Genomic DNA, 10,431 nt, shown 5'->3' with positions numbered 1-10,431 from the left:
AAAAATGTGCTGCAAAATTTCAATATTATTACTGTTTTGGTTGCCTTGCTTCCTAAATGATTCATATAGTATTCAGCTCTCTAAAATGAATGTTTTTCTGGTTCAAACCGATCTTGTATTTTTATTTTCTTTTGAACACAACAGGGTAATAAGCATTTAGTGGGGAAAATAACTTTGACTTGTAGTAGGAAAGCTCTAGTGAAAAGCATCAAAAATCATCATACACTATATTGTCAAAAGTATTTGCTTACCTGCCTTGACTCGCATATGAACTTAAGTGGTTTAATATGACATTGGTCCGCCCTTTGCAGCTATAACAGCTTCAGCTCCTCTGGGAAGGCTTTCCACAAGGTTTAGGAGTGTGTTTATGGGAATTTTTGACAATTCTTTCAGAAGCGCATTTGTGAAGTCACACACTGATGTTGGACGAGAAGGCCTGGCTCTCAGTCTCCGCTCTAATTCATCCCAAAGGTGATCTATCAGGTTGAGGTCAGGACTCTGTGCAGGCCAGTCAAGTTCATCCACATCAAACTCTCTCATCCATGTCTTTATGGACCTTGCTTTGTGCACTGGTGCACAGTCATGTTGGAACAGGAAGGGTCCATCCCCAAACTGTTCCCACAAAGTTGGGAGCATGGAATTGTCCAAAATCTCTTGGTCTGCTGAAGCATTCAGAGTTCCTTTCACTGGAACTAAGGGGCCAAGCCCAGCTCCTGAAAAATAACCCCATATCATAATCCCCCCTCCACCAAACTTTACACTTGGCACAATGCAGTCAGACAAGTACCGTTCTCCTGGCAACCACCAAACCCAGACTCTGTAGCGATTGACTCTGCAGAGAGTTGGCGACCTCTGCACACTATGCGCCTCAGCATTCGCTGACGATGCTCCATCATTTTATGTGGCCTACCACTTGGTGGCTGAGTTGCTGTCGTTCCCAATCGCTTCCACTTTGTTATAATACCACTGACAGTTGACTGTGAAATATTTAGGAAAAAGGAAATTTCACCACTAGACTTGTTGCACAGGTGGTATCATATCACAGTACCACGCTGGAATTCACTGAGCTCCTGAGAGCGACCCATTCTTTCACAAATGTTTGTAGAAACAGTCTGCATGCCTAGGTGCTTGATTTTATACACCTGTGGCCATGGAAATGATTGGTACACCTGATTTCAATAATATGGATGGGTGAGTGAATACTTTTGGCAATAAAGTGTACATCATTATAGGCTAAGATTATTAACTTTAATCTGCTGCTACAGAAAAAAATAATAATGCATCAAAATCACTGATGCTGCTTATCATTTACCTATCTCAGACCCTGATAATTATAATTATTAAATACTTCTTGAAATGTATTTCATTTGTTTTATTTGAGTTTCTGTGATTTTGTTCTATTAAATCTGAGGAGTTGTGTAAACATACTGGCTTTTAAAGGGTTAAAACCCCCAAAATATAATTTCTTATTTGATATGAATATTTCAGGCTGAAATACTTTAAAAAGACTGACTCGTTTAAAGTGGAAAAAATATTAATGTATATTATTTTGAAAAAATATTTTTTTGTAGGCTGTCATTTTTTGTCATTAGGACCACAAGTGTAAGCATATTTTTCATCTGACACTGCACTGACACAAAAAAAACCCAGCATCAAAATCAATGTTGCTGCCAATCATTGACCCATCTTAGGGCCTATAACAACAACAACAATAATAATAATAACAACAATAATAATAATTATTATTATTATTATAATTATTATTATTATTGTCATACCATTCATAATCATTATTATTATCATTATTATTATCAATTGAAATTTTTTGTCATTAGGGACAGATGGGTTAGGATATTAAAGGACCTTTTAAGGGTTAATGAAGTTTTCAGCCAAAGCTTGTTCTAAATGAGACCATTTGGCAGAAGTCCCAGGCCAACCAGGGCTCTGAGTGGTAAAAGAGACAGAACATTATGATTAGGGTGGAGGCTATATAATTATATGATTATGATTATCTAGCCTTTAGACTCTGAATTAGATTGTGTTAATGGATTTAGGGTGTGACATGAAGCTTTATGTGCTATCGATGCCCTCGGCCTCCAAATGGGTTGATGGAAATCATTTTGTAATTTTATATTTCCTACAAAACTTTCTTGAAGTGTTCATTCAAACTTGGTTTGATTGTGCAGAATGTAAATGTAAATGATGGGAGCATTTTAGTCTATTTATATTAAGTTTTTAAAGGGTTGTAATCTTTGGTATTGGGTGGAAAATCGCACCATAATTTAGTTAAACTGATCCAGAACAATATGCAGTAAAGAATAACTGCACTAAAATCAGACTTGTGGTTTTTAAATCTTCTGCTGCCAGATATCCTCAGTGTGGACCATCATAACCCTTCTGTTTTCTTTGATTGGACTCTGTGTTCGCTGTCTACTCAGGTCAAATTCAGCATAATCTGGTTTCACCGTTTTCAAAGCATGATAGCATAAAGGGTTAATCTCAGGGTGACAGTATCATTATTTTCTCCAGTTTGATCATTTAAGTTTTGGACTTATGAACAGAATAGAATACCGTCTCTATTTTTGCAATGTGGAATTGGCCCCCAGAGGCCCAGATAGTCCAACTGTGCAATGCTGTCAGTTTAACAAATAGAATTACTTTTGGCTTAATAAAAAGGAACAAATATCTCTTTCATCATGCAAATAGTCATGCTTAATTTTATCATCGAAACACAGAATTTTAGCCAATCTAATTTTTTGTGTGCAATGAGCATAAATGTTAATGTAATCAGGTCGGCAGAGGAGAAATAACATCTTTTACATCATGGAAAGCTTTTAGGGTTGTTTTTATTCTTTCTTTCGTACAGAACTGTGGTCCTGCTCTGGTAAACTCTGTATGTATGGCTCTGAAAGTAGAGTAACTCATGGGGCTTTTCCCTTACATGGTGGGGTGCAGCTCTACTTTGACTCAGCATGGCAGCCCAGCACAGCAGGGGTTTGCTTTTCCACCACAACAGAGCGACCCGTTTGAGGGCACCTCTAGAGGTGATGACGCAGTATTTTGACTTTACATCGTATTAAAGCAAAAATTAAACTGTGGACTGACAGCGCTGCACCCTGCTCTTTTCACGTTCTCTCTCCCTCTTTCTATCTCCCCGTCCCTCTCTTTCTTTCTGCGATCAATAACAATAATTCATGCTTATCATCAAAAAGAGAGAATTTTCCTGTATAAAAGCTAAAGAACAGTCTTCTGGTTATTGATTTACACCACATTCCAAATTATTATGCAAAAGATATTTTTCTCTGATTTTTTGCAAATGACAGTCAAATGAGGATGAGGGCCACACCTTGAATTTCCTCTCCATTTATGCCCATAGCAGCCAATGACACAGAGCTATTCTTTGTAGCATGAGATGTTGCATTGTCATGCATGAAGATAAGCTTGCTATGGAAAGCACGGTTCTTCTTTTTGTACCATGGAAGAAAGTGGTCAGTCAGAAACTATATATTTAGCCAAGGTCATTTTTCACACCTTTGGGGACCCTAAAGGGGCCTACGAGCTCACTCCCCATGATTCTGGCCCAAAACATGACTCCGCCCCCTCCTTACTGATGTTGCAGCTTTGTTGGGACATGGTGGCCATCCACCAACCATCCACTACTCTTCCATCTGGACCATCCAGGGTTGCGCTCATCAGTAAGTGAGATTTTTTGAAAATGAGTCTTCATGTATTTCTGGGCCCACTGCAACCGCTTCTGCTTGTGAGCATTGGTTAGGGGTGGCTGAATAGAAGGTTTATGCACGACTGCAAGCCTCTGGAGGATCCTACACTTGAGGTTGGTGGGACTCCAGAGGCACCAGCAGCTCAGATACCTGTTTGCTGCTTTGTAATGACATTTTAGCAGCTGCTCTCTTAATCTGATGAATTTGTCTGGCAGAAACCTTCCTCATTATGCCTTTATCTGCACAAAACAAATTTCTTCACAGTACGGTGATCAGGCTGAAGTTTTTGTTAAATACCTAATGTTTTCATTCCTTGTCCAAGGCATTGCACTATTTGATACTTTTTTGAACATAATCGTATTTTTGGATTGGGCAATGAGAACGGCATGCTTTACCAGCACCTGTTAAAAATTAAAGACTGACTCTGTCATGGGCTAAAGTGTTTCAAACATTTCCAACATTTTATTTTTTTAAAGTCTAGAATTTATTTGTCTATAAGAAGGGAAAAGATCAACCTTTTGTTATAAGTAGGTGCAGAAAAACTGGAATCCTGGATCTGTGCTTGGTCCATCCTGACTGTACTTGTCAGTGTGAGAACTCCAGCTGTGCGTGGAACGTAGTATGAGCACATAAATCTTGAGTTTTGGTCTTTTGTCATAAATATTTAAGTTGTACAGTGAATGCTGGCATTAGACCACCACTGTCACAGAGTTATAATCTTTTATCTTCTCACAGATTCTTACCCATTTTAGTTTAATTTCCTCTTAATCTCACCTTTACTTTCTGTCAACCTTATTTTATTTCCTTGCTCCTTGGCTGTTTTTAATCATTACCGTCTTCCTCACTTTATTGCTTTTTTGACTTTATTGCTTCCTTTTTGGTTACCTTTGTTGTAATATTTATCACTTTTACATATGTGGGGCCTGTAGGCTGCAGCCTTCGTGCATGAATCCACTCCAGCTTCAGGCAGTGTCCTGGGATAACTTTTCATTTGTCACTGTTTAAATCAACATGTGGATTTATGGAGACCAACCCTACATGGCTTTATGGGGTGTAGTGTTGAACTCCTAAACTGCTGTGGTTTATTCTTCAGTGATGAAGAATAACTGAGTTTAACACAAACAGAGCAGAGAGAGTTTACCTTTGTCAACTTTGTGTTAGAGATGCTGTCTGAAGACAGAAACAACACCAGCGTGTTTCTCCTCCAACTATTAGCTGCTGGTATGGTGCTGCTGTTAAAATGATGGATGAAGAGGCCGGAGCATCCTGACTCTCTGATGAGTGTTTATGTTAACAGGAATGTCAGCCAAAATGTTTATTCCTCTGATGCTGAGCAGAGAGGAGAGGAGCCTCTGCTGGGCGGCTGTTTGCCGCTCTGATGCCAATTATGGTCATTAGACTCAGCTGAGAACTGCGGGGCTGAGCAGATCTTATCATCATCAACTTTAATGGCAAAGTAATCCAACAACTCCCAGCTCCATTATATTAATAACGCTGGCTTCGGCCTTACAATCATCCCTCATGCTCCTCTGGATAGTTGGTGTGGTCGGCCTGCTGCTGTGGACTTCCCCTGACCCCAGCTGCTTCAGATATTATCATTATTATCATTTCCTCATATCAAATGTCAGAGTGAATCAACTTCAGATGCTTTAATTATCAATATTTCCATTTCGTTGTCATTATAGGTGCTAATGCTAACATTAGAGTGATCACCGACCCTCCCATGACCACAGCTGACGCCAGACTCGTCTTAACGTTGCTCGCTTGACCATGCTAACACAAACAAACATCGTTGCTCCTCCACTATGTTGATGAACAGAGATTCCTGAATGGACTACAGAGGTCACTGTCTCTTCATGCTACACTACAAAGACACAAACCCTGACACCAGTGTTGGTTCAGGTTTATGAGAGAGCTGTAAAAATGAAATAAGATAAGAAAAGATAAGATAAGATAAGATAAGATAAGATAAGAAAAGAAAAGAAAAGATAAGATAAGATAAGATAAGATAAGATAAGATAAGATAAGATAAGATAAGATAAGAAAAGATAAGATAAGATAAGATAAGATAATAAAAGATAAGATAAGATAAGAAAAGATAAGATAAGATAAGAAAAGATAAGATAAGATAAGATAAGATAAGATAAGAAAAGATAAGATAAGATAAGATAAGATAAGAAAAGATAAGATAAGAAAAGATAAGATAAGATAAGATAAGATAAGAAAAGAAAAGAAAAGATAAGAAAAGATAAGATAAGATAAGAAAAGATAAGAAAAGAAAAGATAAGATAAGATAAGATAAGATAAGAAAAGATAAGATAAGAAAAGATAAGATAAGATAAGATAAGATAAGATAAGATAAGATAAGAAAAGATAAGAAAAGAAAAGAAAAGAAAAGAAAAGATAAGATAAGAAAAGATAAGATAAGATAAGATAAGATAAGAAAAGATAAGATAAGAAAAGATAAGATAAGATAAGATAAGATAAGATAAGATAAGATAAGGGGGGAAATTTGTCATGGACATAAGTGCAGTGCTGCTCACAATCAATACATTCATTACAAAGACAAACAGGCAGTACACAGAGAGTGGTCCATATTGACCCAGAATAAGAGAGAGTTACAGGTAGAATATTGTATTGCACCTGCCCTGTAATATTGCACTGGCTTCACTGTGGTAAACAGTTTGAAAAATAGATTGAAAAAGGTCATCCCAGAGGAACCGTGAGAAAATAAAAGCATGACAGTGCTGCAGCTGCACCTGCACAGTGACAGATGGACTACTGCTCACATGGCATGCTTTTTACAGAAACAGTGGGGTTTTCTAGAGGGCAAAGACATTTTTGGTTACATGTGTGTGGACTGGATTGGTATTAAAAAGAGCAGAGGAAAACCTGTGTTTTCAAAAATACCTGTATACGTGTGGACTAGACCTCCAGGTCAGCACTCAGCTTTCCTTCGTGCTTTCCTCAAAGGATTTTCCTTTTTCAAGGACAGGTACAGAAGCATTATGCTAGTTCAGCACCTCGCTGGATCACCCTTGTCCCTGTACTGCTCTGGCCTTCTGATGGGCACCCTCCAGGCCTGCTCTTTCTCTCCAGGTATCCTCCCAGCCAACCCCTCCACCACTGTGCGGCCGCCCCTGGTGTCTGGATTTATATCTCAGGAATCTTCCAATCTGTACTTTCCATGATGCACATGGCCACCTCAAGGTCTGATCAAACCCACGGGGCCCTCTTTAATTTTTTTACTTTTTGCTCATTTTTGTCACATCATTTTGTAAACTTAACCCATTTTTGCTAAATTTTTTCAAATTGGAATCATTTCTTTTCCTTTTTATTTGCCACTTCCTGCCAATTGTGGCCCATTTTGCTACTTCTTTTTCGACTTTTCACACATTTTCTCTGATTTTTTACTCCTTTTTGCCACATTTTTGCAACTTAAACACATGTTTGCCCCCATTTTTGAAAACTGTAGCTTCTTTTCTTCCTTCTTCGGCCATTTTTATCCCAATTTGTTGGATTTTGCAAATTCCTTTTGCCACTTTTAATCCCATTCTGCCTTTTTATGCCCATTTTTTGCCATTGTTTGGCCACTTTTTGTCCAATTTTGCCATTTCCTTTTGCCTCCTGCCACCCATTTTTGTCTCTTTTTTTACTATTATTCAGTTTTTTTTCTATAAACTTGTCTCATTTACTTCTTATGGTTTAATTCAGTGTGCCCATCGTTAGCATTATCTACACAAAAGCTATTCTGTGGGGGTTTACATTCTTAAGGGGGTATATTGTACCAACGGTTCAATAAGTAAAACTTTTTTTGTTGCTCTGATAGGTGTGGTTATTATGCAGGCTAAATCTAAATAAAGTTATCACAAATTGACTTTCAGTGGACCATGATTTTCCTGACCTCCATGGGTCCCCTGTAGCTGGACCCTAGAAAGCTCTCCCCTTTATCCCCTCTTGTAGGCTGCCATGTCAACCACAGGGCACTCTTGAGTTTGTATGCTCTCACACACTCTGTCTCCTCCCACAGGCCACAGGCATGCTCATTACACTAAAAACGTTTAACATACTCAAAATATTTGTTAAAACTGATTATGTCCAAGTTTTTAAGTAGTGGAAATACTTTTTTTTAGTTGACTCAAGTTGAAATATATAACTTATATTTTTAGATCAAGAAGTTACAGGTAACTGATTACTAGGGGTGCACCGACTGCAATTTTCTGACCGATCACCGATCTTTAAAAAGCCTGACCTGTCAATTCTGATTTTTGCCAATACAGATTCTTTTCTATAACTGACAGCATACACCTTCAATGGTCCAATCTTATTTTATTAAAAAATCATTGAACAATACCCGTGTTGTTTTAAACTGCACATGAGGTAGTTCTCTCAAATATAAATGAAAAGTTAGAGCATTGCTGTCCAAACTACTAAATTATATCAGTTCCTTTCATTTTTCACATTTTAGTAGGTAGAGGTAGATAAGATCGGTGGATAAGACCAGTTTCATATGTAAGTATCGGCCGATCAACGGTCCCCCAAAATTAAGGAAATCGGCGCACCCCACCCGATCAGTGCACCCCTACTGATTACATAAAATTGTTCAGTAATAGTGAAAAATATTAATTGTTTAGCCATTTAAAGTTATATTAACTCAGTTTTACTCATATATTTAAGTTTGGTTAACTCTTGAACATTTATGTCTCTCATAGAGGGCCAACTTCAGTCACAACATCTGACAATAACTGAACCAGGAAGTCCTCTATCATCATTCCCAGTGTACTGTGGTTGCTCCTCACAGTCAGCACGACTCTGAGTCAGTTACTTTACTCTTGGTAAAAAAGTGTCTAATGCTCTAGGGCATTCTGGGATAACTACACAGATTAAGAGGTGGTTGTAAAAATGTGAGTGCAACTAAAAAACATACTTGAAATGATGGAGTACTGTTTACTAAAAACATAAATAATTCATTCTAATAACTCAGAAATAAATCTGTCTGTAAAAGCTTTTTGATTCGAAAGATAACTTGGTTTTTGAACCACTTCCAGCTGTCCGGTCTTACAGTGGTTGTTTGTTTTTGTCAGTCAGACTTGTGACTGACTGCTGACCAGTCCAGGGTGGACCCTCCTATTTCCCCATACCAGCTGGGACTGGAGTCAATCCAGCTCCCTGTGACCACTAAAGTTGTCCACAGAGAGGATTTTTTTCAAATCATAAGCAAGTTTTAAAATGTGGGAGACCACAGATGTAAGGACTATTTCAGGCAGTTTTACATCTTCCTCTAAATGCACACACTTGATGACTCAGCCAAACCACGAAGCTGCCAGTCTCAAACACAAGATCTCACAGAATCTCACCATCGCCTCGTTGAATGTGATTTTATCTAGGCTATGCAAATCCAGCCAGCAGCAGGGTGGGACATTTGCACCTGCCACTAGCCAAATGTTGGGTTGATATTCTCAACCTTCCAACAACCTGAGGCAGGTAAAAAAGAAAGTAGCCTATTAGAAACATTTGACTGTGTGCTGAATCAGGTTGACTTAATATCGGATGAGAAGTAGTCCAGCTGCTAAAGATGTCTCTGAACTAATATTGCACTCATTGTAAGTCCAAGATACACATTTAAAAAATGATTCTAGGCCTTAATAATGATTCAGCTTTATTTGGGGGTAAACTGAACTAAATTAAACCCAATCAAATGTTATCTAATCATTAAATCTGAACAACATGTAAATGTGCTTCATATAAACTCAATTAAAACAAAGAAAGTAAACCTAATATAAATGTATCTTTATTTAAGAGTAAAGTGTGACTAAATATCAAATCAAATGTTATTCAATAATAGAAACCAAATGCAATGTAAATATTCTTTGCATAAACTCAATTAAAGGAATTTGAGTGAACTCTATGTGATCAGAAGGGTTTGCTCTAACTTTCACTGAAAGGTGGCTGTGCATGTGCAAAAGCACAGGTAACGTCACACCCGGCTCATGCAATGAAACCACTTATATACGTTTTTAACTCAGTATTAATGTTTGGAAAGGACAGGAACATTTCAGTATTCATGTAGAAGTCTTTCTTTAAACTATTATATGACAAAAATAGGCAGAATATATTTATTGCCTCCACCAAGGAGGTTATGTGATCATCAGGGTTTGTTTGTTTGTTTGTTTGTCTGTTTGTTTGCAACATAACTCAAAAAGTCATGGACAGATTTTGATGAAATATTCAGGAAATGTCCAAAATGGCATAAGAAAAAACTGATTAGATTTTGGGAGTGATCCAGATCACCGTCTGGATCCGGGAATTTTTTAAAGGATTCTGTACTATTGGGAGATAGGGCTAAAGGTCTGCGCTCTCCGAGTGCTTTTCGAATTTTGTTATATCTGTCTTTTTATTTGACCTGCACGGTGGTGCAGGGGTTAGTGCTGTTGCCTCACAGCAATAAGGTCCCTGGTTTCGCTTCCCGGTTAGGGCCTTTCTGTGTGGAGTTTGCATGTTCTCCCCCCTCAAGCGTGGGTTTTCTCTGCATTCTCCGGCTTCCTCCCACCACCAAAAAAGGTTAGGTTACTGGTGACTCTAAATTGGCTGTAGGTGTGAGAGTGCCTGGCTGTCTGTCTCTATTTGTCAGCCCTGCATTTGCGTTTAGCCTCTCGTCCAATGACAGCTGGGATAGGCTCCAGCCCCCCCACGACCCCAAACAGGATAA

The sequence above is a fragment of the Cheilinus undulatus genome, linkage group 6 (genome assembly GCF_018320785.1).
Source record: "Cheilinus undulatus linkage group 6, ASM1832078v1, whole genome shotgun sequence".
Classification (NCBI taxonomy): domain Eukaryota; kingdom Metazoa; phylum Chordata; class Actinopteri; order Labriformes; family Labridae; genus Cheilinus; species Cheilinus undulatus.
The sequence above is the reverse complement of the archived record's forward strand: the minus strand, read 5'-3'. Positions refer to the sequence as shown.